Source organism: Sus scrofa, chromosome 13 (assembly GCF_054392235.1).
Source record: "Sus scrofa isolate SSC_HxYL_T2T_F1_AM1 chromosome 13, Sscrofa_HxYL_maternal_Yorkshire_Landrace_v2.0, whole genome shotgun sequence".
Classification (NCBI taxonomy): Eukaryota; Metazoa; Chordata; class Mammalia; order Artiodactyla; family Suidae; genus Sus; species Sus scrofa.
This window is the reverse complement of record NC_139395.1, coordinates 152176831-152188867: the sequence shown is the minus strand read 5'-3', so window position 1 is coordinate 152188867 and position 12037 is coordinate 152176831. Positions and strand designations below refer to the sequence as shown.

General features: G+C 44.8%; 1 long non-coding RNA gene across 1 annotated transcript; it reads right to left on the bottom strand.

The window, feature by feature from the left end:
* Positions 1 to 7137: 7137 nt before the first annotated feature.
* Positions 7138 to 11281, bottom strand: LOC102158829 (uncharacterized). Its single transcript, XR_002337877.2, has 2 exons — positions 11162 to 11281; positions 7138 to 7419 (listed from the first exon to the last, which is right to left on the bottom strand). It is a non-coding gene; the product is annotated as an uncharacterized LOC102158829 (long non-coding RNA).
* Between the last annotated feature and the right edge of the window lie 756 nt (positions 11282 to 12037).

The following is a 12037-nucleotide window of genomic DNA, read 5'->3' as shown; positions in this document are numbered from 1 at the left end:
TGGCGTAGGCAGGTGGCTACAGCTCTGATTCAACCCCTAGCCTGGGAATCTCCATATGCCTCGGGAGCAGCTCAAGAAATGGCAAAAAGACCAAAAAAAAAAAAAAAGTTTTAAAACATTTGGTCAAATAGGATCACAGGTCACTGTGAAACAATACCTAATTATCCATTTAATCACAGTGATAATTAAAGACTTCAAAGGCAAATGCAGGCAGCTAAATATTTGTTAAAAGAAAAAAGAATAGGGAGTTGCCATTGTGGCTCAGCGGTAACAGATCCGACATAGCATCCCTGGGGACTCAGGTTCCATCCCTGGCCTCACTCAGTGGGTTAAGTATCTGGTGTTGCCGTGAGCTGCGGTGTACGTCGAAGGTGTGGCTCAGATCCCGAGGTGCTGTGGCTATGGGGTAGGCCAGCAGCTGCAGCTCCGATATGACCCATAGCCTGGGAGCTTCCATATGCCCCAAGTGCAGCCCTGAAGAAAAAAGACCACCCCCCAAAAAAAAGAAAGAAAAAAGAACAACTTAGCTCTTTTAATAGAGAAGACTTAGCTTTCTTAAGTTATATAAGCCTGATGCTAAAAACACAGGAAATTATTTTGAAAAGACACAAAATCTTTGTTTTCTAGATAGATTATTTAGAAGGTAAAGAAAAACCTTTTACCATCACTTATTAAGAGCATTTCAATAGTTAATATTGAAAAAACTTTATCCTTCTACAAGAGAGAAAAATTAAATTATAACTTGGCCTCAGCTTACTTTTGACTCTAAGATTTATTGACCTTAATTAAATTTATTTTAATTTTACCCATATTGACCCCACATTAAAAATTTCTTTCCAGAAGTTCCCGTTGTGGCGCAGTGGTTAACGAATCCGACTAGGAACCATGAGGTTGCGGGTTCCATCCCTGCCCCTGCTCAGTGGATTAAGGATCTGGCGTTGCCGTGAGCTGTGATGTAGGTCGAAGACATGGCTCAGATCCTGTGTTGCAGTGGCTCTGGTGTAGCCTGGCAGCTACAGCTCTGATTTAACCCTTAGCCTGGGAACCTCCATATGCCGTGGGAACGGCCCAGGAAATGGCAAAAAAAGACAACAACAGCAACAACAAAAATTTCTTTCCAGGGAGTTCCCTGGTGGGTTAAGGATCTGGCCTTTTTACAGCTGTGGCTCTGGTTACAGTTGTGGCATGGGTTTGATCCCTAGCCTGGGAACTTCTGCAGGCCACAGAGAAGAGGGGAAGTTCCTTTCCAAAGAATTTCTTTTTTTTTTTGAGGGCCACAGCTGTGGCATATGGAGGTTCCCAGACTAGGGGTCCAATTGGAGCTGCAGCCACCGGCCTACTCCAGAGCCACATCAATGCCAGATCTGAGCTGTGTCTGTGACCTGCACCATAGCTCACAGCAACACTGGATCCTTAACCCACTGAGTGCGGCCAGGGATCAAACCCACAACCTCACGGTTCCTAGTCGATTTGTTTCCACTGTGCCACAACGGGAACCCCTAACTCGGCAAAATTTTCGGCTTAGGCTACCGAAAAAAATTGGAGAATCTATTTAAAAAGTTCACCTAAAACTTTTTTATCCTGATTATACCTAATTTACTTGTTTTTAACCTTTGTGTTTAGACTACACACCAAAAAGTTCATTAGACATTAAATAATATCAGTCATCATCCTAAGTTATTTTTCTTGCTATTAAATTTTGAAAGAGATATAAAATTTGACTCATTTGACCTTTGGTAAACCTAGGGAGAATAAAAGTACTAAATTTAATGCTGAGAGCTCTAAAAACATGCCTTGTTCTTCTGTTTGTTTGTTTTGTTTTTTTAATGCCCCCTCCCTCAAGGCATATGGGAGTACCTGGGCCAGGGACTGCATCTGAGCCAGAGCTGTGACTTAATGCTGCAGCTGCAGCAATGCTGAATCCTTTAACTCACTGTGTCGGGCCAGGGGATGAAACCCAATCCTCCACAGGAACCAGAGCCACTGCAGTCAGGTTCTTAACCCACTGCACCACAGTGGGAACTCCAAGACATGTCTGTTTTAATTAAGCTAAAAAACTTAATGCATAGTTATCTTCCCAGATCACATAAATCTGAAATAGCTTCTACTATCTTTTTATATAAGTGCTTAATTTCTTTAAGCCAATTAAACAGAGTTCTTTTACAAATTAATTTTGGCAATACCATATGAAGGTAGAAAATACCGTACAGCTACAACAAATATATATAGACACAAATGAACATACAGCCAGACACAAACAGAAATGTTATAGCTTTCATTTGATTAGTTACAAAATAAGTTGGATCTAAGTTGTTTTTCTGGTGATGGAATAAGTTAAGGCTACCAGCTCCGGTGGCTAAAGCTAAGTTTCAAATGGCCTCGCCCTGCTACTTTTTTTTTAAATAAGAATTACCAGAATTCCTTTGATGGCTCAGCAGGTTAAAGATGCAGCATTGTCAATGCTGTGGCTCTGGTTACTGGAATGGTTTCCATTCCTGGTCCGGGAATTTCCACATGATATGGGTGCAGCCAAAAAAAAAAAAAAAAAAAAATACCTCCCTAAAGTGTGTTCTTCAACAATTACATCTCAGAGACATGGGAAAGAAAGCAAGTTATAAGCTGTAAGGACAAATAGAGGAGATTTTGAGACTGGAAAAAAAGAATAGGTGAACTTTGGAGTTCCCTTCATGGCTCAGTGGTTAACAAATCCAACTAGGAACCATGAGGTTTCGGGTTCAATCCCTGGCCTCACTCAGTGGGTTAGGGATCTGGCATTGCCGTGAGTTGTGGTGTAGATCATAGACATTACTCGGATCCCGAGTTGCTGTGGCTATGCTGTAGACCAGCAGCTACAGCTCCTATTGGACCCCTGGCCTGAGAACCTGCATATGCCACAGGTATTGCCCTAAAAACCAAAAAAAAAGAGGTGAATTTTGAATTGCTTCTACAGATGCATTTCTATTTTTATAAAGACTTGTAATGCTTTTAATTCCTCAAGGAACTGGATTGAAACTTAAATGGCATCATGAGAAGATCCACTCATAAATCCTTTTGCAAGGGCTTTAAAAGCCTTTTCTTTCTCTATAGGTACAGAGTTTTATTTTATCTTAGTGGAGGAGGCCTTTAAAAAAATCTTATCAGGCTCTGAATATCAGCTTCCAATATCTGGCTGACTTCTGACCACAGAGCTACTCTAAGATCCTTTCAAATATCTTGTCAGTTTTCAGTGAGGACAAACAGTAAATATTTCTGGCAATATTGAATAGGCCCTTGAATTAAAGAGGTGTCCCCAAGAAAGTGCAAAAGAGATTTTATTTTGCTCTTGATCAAGTGTTCCCTTTATCAGGTGCTACAGACAGACATCAAGAAGAGCTGACTCTGGTAAGAATTCTTATCCTTAGCCAGCTTCTGCCAGTTTTCCCAATATCTCATCTACACATTCTGTGCCATAGGCTGGCAGCTACAGCTCTGATTCGACCCCTAGCCTGGGAACTGCCATATGCCAAAGGTGTGGCCCTAAAACACAAAAACAAAAACAAACAAAAAAAAATCAACCAATGGAGTTCAGCAGAAACGAATCTGACTAGGAACCATAAGGTTGCAGGTTCGATCCCTGGCCTCAATCAGTGGGTTAAGGATCTGGCGTTGCCATGACCTGTGGTGTAGGTCGCAGCTGCAGCTCGGATCTGGCGTTGCTGGGGCGGTGATGTAGGCTGGCAGCTGTAGCTTCAATTAGACCCTTAGCCTGGGAACCTCCATATGCCATGGGTGCAGCCCTAAAAAGCAAAAAAAAAAAAAAAAAAAAAAAAAAAGCAAAAAAAATCTACCAAGTACATTTAAAAAATCTAATTGGCTTTATTGAACAATTCATGAATTGGGCAGCTATCCTATCCAGCAAATAGAAAGGAGCTCCAAAGAGCTATAGAAAAGGAAAGAATTTTAAAGTCAGAGAGAGGGTAGAAGAAGCCATAAACAAAAAAAGAATTATTTTGGTCAATGTCTAGGGGACAAAAGGTTCTATTAGGTGCATTGCCTCCCTGCTGCTGTAGGGAAATTCCAGACTGACCAGTTAAGATTATTACTCCTGGGAGAGGTTGAAACTGCAATTAGGTTAGGTATGGTTCCGATGAGGTGACATGGGCTTAACATGCCTCCATTTTGCACTTGTTTCTTTCTTTTCTAACAGTACGAACATCCTTTTGAACCTTATGTGAAAGATTACTGGAGAACGACAGAAATCCTAGGAAAGCAAAGCTATCTTACTATTAGACAATTGTAAAATGCTCCCTGTGGTTACTGTGTGATAATATTTTTACTGGCTTCCTGCCCTCCCTGTCACCCTCCCTCCTCAATGTTCCTTCCCTGATCTACGGACCAAGGGCATATTCTGAATATGAGTATTGTCACAAGACAAATGTCATGAGCAAGCTACTCTAACACACAGACACGATAGAGGATTTCTTCAGCCTTGTGACAATATCAAAGATAGGGCTTTCATATTGCTTGTGTCTAAGAGTCTGTTGAAAGTCAAATATTAAAAAGAACTTGAGAAAATTGTGACCAGTGGCATATATGGAGAAAAATGTCACCTGGGGTGGAGGAGGGGGATAACATTAGCGATGTTTTTTTGGTTGTTGTTGTTGTTTGTTTTTTAAATATCTTTTATTTTCAGGTAATTCCTTTTTTTTTTTTTTTTTTTTTTTTTGGTCTTTTTAAGCCCGCACCCACGGCATACGGAGGTTCCCAGGCTAGGGGTCGAATCGGAGCTACAGCTGCCAGCCAAAACCACAGCCACAGCAACACGGGATCCAAGCGACGTCTGCAACCTACACTACAGCTCATGGCAACACCAGATCGATCCTTAACCCACTGAGCGAGGCCAGGGATCGAACCTGCATCTTCATGGATACTAGTCGGGCTTGTTAACCACTGAGCCACGACAGGAACTCCAGTGATGTTTTGAATAAACTGGTGTCAAAACATTTCTGCACAATTTCTTGGCAACAGCAAAAGATGGTCTTCCTTTACATCCAAACCCAGATCTCCTCCATGTGACAGTACACTGGAGTCACAATCTAGCTCACGATGGTAGAGATGCAGAGATAACAGAGATGGTTTCCATCGCCACCAAAGGGTTAAAAGATTCAGATGGCCACAGTGAAGAAAAGAAAGCTCTTCAGGAGGCCAGTGCAATCCCTAGGGAGAAGGCGGCTATGACCTTTGATTTTCTAATTAATTTTGCAGAAAGGCAACTTGCAGTCCATTGCCCCCAAGAGCAGTCAGGATACAACCTTCACCTAGCTTTAGGAGAGGGAAACAAATGGCCAAAAAGCAAGCTGACTTTGGGGCTTTTCCAAGACAGCAATTTGCAGGGCGTTTCCTGGGGTCAGTGATCATGTACCCCACGGGCCATCCTGTCTGTCACAATTATCACAGTGCAAGGTTACAGCCGCTGTTTGGGAGGCTGACCTGAGACTGCACAGCATGGAGGAAGGCCTGGGCTTTGAAGGCACCTAGCTCCTACCCCTCCTGCCTCCAGTCTATCTACCCCTAGCTGTGTGACCTTAGGCAAATTCTGTATCTTTCTTCGACCTTAGTTTTTTCACTTCAAAAGTGCAGATGGGGAGTTCCCACTGTGGTGCTGTGGGTTCATGATCAGGCTTGTCTCTTTGGAGGTGCATGTTTGATCCCCAGCCCAGCGCAGTGAGTTAAATATCCAGTGTTGCAGCTGTAGGTTGCAGCTCCGACTAGGATTCCATATCTGGCCCTGGATCTTCCCTATGCTGTAGGCACAGCCGAAAAATAAAATCAAACAAAGTGCAGATAACAGGCCCACCCACCTTAAAGGTTATTGTAAAGATTAAAGGAGATAATGTGAATGTAGTTGATTCCTATTGTTTTGTGGATCCATTCCCCCATACCTGGGGCTCCCCCCAGCTCCATCTACAAGGTTTTCAAGGCAATCACCCTATTGGTACTACGAACCCTGCCCTTGACCAGAGTTGATTGGTCTGAGACACACACCAACACAACAGGGCTCTGTTTTGGGAAGTCTCATCCCCGGAAGATTAGGAACTGATACAACCAAAAAAGGGGGCTAGTTTCAGTAAGAGTCCTGAAGCTGAGGCCGCATAAACGCAAAAGATGAAGAGTATCTGTTCTGCAAAGCAGAAAAAGCTGGTCAGTAGTGAGAGGGAATGAGGGAGGGGGGAGCGCAAAGATACCCCAAGAGAAGAAGGAAATTTTCCAGGGGTACCAGGCGCCCCCCGTGGGGTCCCAGCCAATTCCTGGTGCACTCAGATTCCCATTAGGGACCCCATAAACCCCTCTGATCAGATTTCCGCCTAGCTTAGCAAGAGTCATTTAATGATGACCAACGGAGTCCTTCATCATACAGCGTATTACAGAGCAAGAAGTTCTCACACATTCAACAAATAGGTCTCGGGTGCCTGCTCTGGGCCAGGCATGTCCTAGACAGTCCAGTGGGGAATCCAGACATTTGCAAATAATCACCTCCAAATATAGGACATAATTCCGGGATCCTTGTATTTTTAGAAAAAAGCTAAAGTATGTTCTATACAGACACTTAAGAAGATGGAGAAGTATCTTAATGGGGTTGAAGGTCAACTCCTGCCACTCGAACAGTGAAACTTCAGTCACACGGAAAATGTACTAATCCCAGAAGCGTATTCCCTTCAGCCAGAAGAGTCAAGCTTCGCTGTGTATCCCCAGGCCTCACGTTTCCCATCGTCACCTTTATTGCTCTCTTTAAATCCTGGGGTTTCAATTTCCCTTCCCATCAGAATGATTCTGCTTTTAACAACCCCAGACCTTTCTCCCTGTTACACTGTAGCCTCAGGCTGGTGCCTCCACATTACAGAAGAGAGGCATCTCTCCCAAGCAGAGGGCTGCACAGACCCCAGGGAGCTGTGTTGTCACTGATTTATGGCTCCCTGTCCTCTGCCTGTTGAGGAAAATCACTTTATCAAGATGAAGAGTCAGGGCTGGGGGTGGCGCAGGGCTTCCTGTTTGGCTCCATGCACTCTCCTGCATATTCCAGAGGCACTTACATTTACAAGTCATCAGGACTACATGTGAGTGATGTGGAGCGAAATTACCAAATATTGAAGAGAGGTGTGTGATTTGCCTTACATTTATTCAGTTACGTTTTCAGGATTAAACGTGGGGCAGGGAAGGGGAGCGCTTCTGAATGTGCAAATAAGTGACAGAGGCGGCCTGCCTGCAGACATTTCAGGGAGATATTTTTCGGTCTCTTCGTCTCCCGTTCAATGCAGCTGAATGCATTTGGGGTTTGTTAGCATCGTCTTCATTGTCCTCAGTATCGTGATCATCACGGTTCAGAACCAGAGGGTCCTGAGCATCCTTCCTGTTGAATCCATTGTTTTATAGATGAGGAGACTGAAATTCAGAAAGGAGGAATGGGAGTTCCCGTCGTGGCACAGTGGTTAACGAATCCGACTAGGAACCATGAGGTTGCGGGTTCGGTCCCTGCCCTTGCTCAGTGGGTTAACGATCCGGCGTTGCCGTGAGCTGTGGTGTAGGTTGCAGATGCGGCTCGGATCCCGCGTTGCTGTGGCTCTGGTGTAGGCCGGTGGCTACAGCTCCGATTCAACCCCTAGCCTGGGAACCTCCATATGCCGCCGGAGCGGCCCAAGAAATAGCAACAACAACAACAACAACAACAAAAGACAAAAAAAAAAAAAAAAAAAAAAAAAAAGGAGGAATGATTTGCAGAAGATCAAACTGTGAATTGGGGCAGGGGCTAAAAACCAGATCCTCTGCCTTCTTATCCACTGTAATCAGGTTTTAGTGTTGAATGAAGTCCTGGATGAAGCCTTGGTGGAGGAGGTAGAGACCTGAGCATGAAGGTGCCCCCACTCTCAGACAGACATGAATAAATAAATACACAAGGCAGAATTTTCTTACTGTTTGTTTCCATCTAAGTAGCAGTGAAATCATATTATAAAACCTTGGGAAGTAGGGAAAAGAAAAATTTATTTCCACCATCCTAACACCATCTACGTTAGCATTTTATTCTTTTTCTTTCTATTTTTTTTTTTTTTTTTTTTTTTAAGGCTGCACCTGCAACATATGGAGGTTCCCAAGCTAGGGGTTGAATCAGCTACAGCTGCTGGCCTACACCATAGCCACAGCAATATGGGATCCAACCCTCATCTGTGACCTAAACCACAGCTCACGGCAACACCGGATCCTTAACCCACTGAGCAGGGCCAGGGATCAAACCTGTGTTCTCATGGATACTTGTCAGATTCGTTTCCCCTGGGCCACAACAGAAACTGCCTCTTTTTTTCTTTTTAGGGCAGCACCTTCAGCATATTGAAGTTCCTAGGCCAGGGGTCGAATCAACATGGCAGCCCCTGGCCTACACCAGAGCCATGGCAATGCCAGAACTGAGCCGCATTTGTGACCTATGCTACAGCTTGTGGCAACGAGGGATCCTTAACCCACTGATCGAGGCCAAGGATTGAACCCTCATCTTCATGATACTGGTCAGGTTCTCAATCCTCTGAGCCACAGTGGGAATGCCTCTAATTTTTAAATTTACATTTAGTTTTCTCTGCAGGTAGTTGTGATCAAAGTGTAGCCACATATTGTATTCTGTGTATTCACTTAATATTAAGGCACAAGCATTTTCCATGTTACTGCTTTGTCTTCATGGCCATAACTTTAAGGGTTACTTAATATTCTAGCAAATAGATGTACCATAGTTTACTTACCTGTACCTGTGTCATCGGACATTTAGGTGTCTCCAGTTTTCCATTAATATAAACAATGCTGCAATGAACATCTTATGCATATAGCTTTTCCTCCTATTTATGTTATGTCTTTAGGATGGATTCCAAAAGTGGAATAAGTAGGCCAGGGATTTTGAACTGTTTTATGGCTCTTGATACATATTACCAAATTGCCTGCTAGAAGTTTCTTACCAATTTGCATAAACAATTTTGAAGAAGAGTCAAAACGGTGACCAAATAAAAACTTAGCCAGGAATGAATAAGAACCACTCCATGTAGGCACCTTGCACGCATGCTGGGTGAATGCATTGCAGGTTGTATGCTGTGGGATGGTCCTATCTCTTTCATAGCATTGAAACAAGGAGAAAGTCAAAGCCCTCAGGTTTGCCATGTGATTTTTATCTTCAGGCTTCTGGGCTGTAGTTTTCGTATAGAGTAGACTCACCTGAAATAATGATCAAATGTCCTGGGCCAATTCCCAGAGATTCTGGTTTAAGTGGCCTGGGGTGCGGTCCAGCTCTGAGACTATAGAAGTGCCCTGGGTGATTCTAATAGAGCAAGCTTCCCTGCATGGACCCAGACACAGGCCGAGCAGCTGAGGAGGTCAACAGAGGCAAAGACCCTGAGTGATGTCCCAAGACCTACTTCCTTCTCTGCTTCCTGTGCCCCAAGGAGACGTCAACCCAGGGTGCCGACAAGTCTCCCACTGCTCCTCCCATCCTGAGGCCGGATGTGCCTGGCTGCGTCCAGCTCCCACAAGCTCTGACTTTGGAGGCCCAGGATTCCAGCAAGGAAGAAACACACAAGAGCACAACATCAGGGACAACTGTTGAATCTCCAACCTGCCAGCCTGAAGGGCCTTAAATGGACAGGAATCCTGAATGTCCAACTCTGAGGGCTTGGTAAATATGTCATGGTACTTTCACATCATGGAGTATCATTCAGCCATTAAAAAGTGTATTTGTGTTTGGAGTTCCCGTTGTGGCGCATTGTGAGCTGTGGTGTAGGTTGCAGAGGCAGCTCTGACGTTGCTGTGACTGTGGTGTAGGCTGGCAGCTATAGCTCTGATTCGACCCCTAGCCTGGAACCTCCATATGCCTCGGGTGTGGCCCTAAAAAGCAAACAAGAGTATATTTATGCTAAATAAAAGGATCTTCAAAATGCTAAGGGGAAAAGCCAGATGAGATGTACAGTATGTTCTGATTTGGAGAGAAAAAGAACCTATTGCCTGCATGTTCCCTTGCATGAGCACAGAATGTATTTAAGATACATAAGAAATGAATGGGGGGGTCTTAGGAGGGTGGGATTGGGGGCATTGGGATGGGGAGATTGAAGGCGAGTTGAGCTGTTCACCTTAGGCCCTTCTATACTGCTTGTATTATGTGACATGCATCACTTTTTTTTTTTTTTAGGGCCACACCAGCAGCATATGGAAGTTCCCAGGCTAGGGGTCAAATCAGAGCTACAGCTGCGGGCCTACACCGCAGCCACAGCAGCATGGGATTGGAGCCTCATCTATAACCTACACCCCAGCTCATGACAACGTCAGATCCCTAACCCACTGAGCCAGGCCGGGGATCGAACCCACATCCTCATGGATACTAGTTGGATTCATTTCCAATGCACCACAATAGGAACTCCCCACATTCAACTTTATTTCAAAAAATATTATATAAGGTTTTCCGGAGTTCCTGTCGTGGCTCAGTGGGCCCGTCATGGCTCAGTGGTAACAAACCCAACTAGTATCCATGAGGACGTGGGTTCAATCTCTGGCCTTGCTCAGTGGGTTAAGGATCCAGTGTTTTTGTGAGCTGCAGTATAGGTTGCAGCTGTGGCTTGGATTTGGCATTGCTGTGGCTGTGGTGTAGGCCGGCAGCTACAGCTGTGATCCAACCCCTAGCCTGGGAACTTCCATATGCTACAGGTATGGCCCTAAAAAAAAGGAAAAGAAAAATATTGTAAGGTTTTCCAATAGCAAAGTCGCAGAGAACCGAGCCAGCAATAGTAAGAATAATATTCTCTTGCATTCCTCATGGTACATTAGTTTAAAAAGTACTACAACTAACCCTTTTGAGATTAGTTGGGTGAGTATTATTCCCATTTTATACACAAAGAAAATGAAGCTCAGAGAAGTAAAGAAATAGCAACAGCATCAGGACGTGTGAAGAAGTGGATGGAAGACTAGGGCTCTGGACTTTTACATTTCTATACTTCAGAAATAAATCCCAGAGGATTTTTGCTGCCCCAGAAAACACTAATTTCCATGGGCCATGGCTTGTCCTGCTCCCACCCTATATATAGCGGAGCTCAGAGGAGGCATCTCAGGGGGCCCCAGCATCCAGCTCCCAGAGGAGATGGGAGGTCAGGAAGAGTGGGTGGCTCACCTTCCAGGAGGTCAACGGCAGAGATAGAGGATGAAGGCAAGCAGGACCCTCCCTTGGAGGGTCTACTGTTATTGCTCCTCTGCCTCCCAGGGTGTATTGAACAGAGGAGAGAGGCAGTCTGAGGTGAGCTAGCTGGAACTGTGGCAGGGGTGGGGAAAGAGGAAATAGAATCGTGAGAACCGAAAATGCAACATGAACCTCCAAGCTTCCTGGTAGCACTTTAGGGAGCCACGACCGGGCTGCCAGCCCAACCCCATCCAAGCACCACCCGAGTCTGAGCCTGAATTCCCTTAAGTCAGGGGCAGAGCCCATCAGGGCAAGGAAGAGAAAGAGAGAGACATAGAGAGAGGCAGAAAACATAGCTCACACACTCCATCAGAGCCCCATAAAACACACCTAAGAGGGAGTTCCTGTCATGGCGCAGTGGTTAACGAATCTGGCTAGGAACCATGAGGTTTGTGGGTTCGGTCCCTGGCCTTGCTCAGTGGATTAAGGATCTGGCATTGCCGTGAGCTGTGGTGTAGGCTGCAGACGTGGCTCGAATCCTGTGTTGCTGTGGCTCTGGCGTAGGCCGACGGCTACAGCTCCGATTAGACCCCTAGCCTGGGAACCTCCATATGCCGCAGGAACAGCCCAAGAAAAGGCAAAAAGACAAAAAAAAACCAAAAAACAAAAAACAAAAAAAAACCTAAGAGAGAATCTTTCATTCTTCTTCCTTTTTTTTTTTTTTTTTTTTTGGCCACGCCCACAGCATGAGGACATTCCTGGGCCAGGGAACAAACCTGAGGCATAGCTGTAATCAGAGCCACAGCAGGGACCAGGACAGATTCTTAACCCACTGAGCCACAGAGAACTCGCGAGAGAATCTTTCAAAGG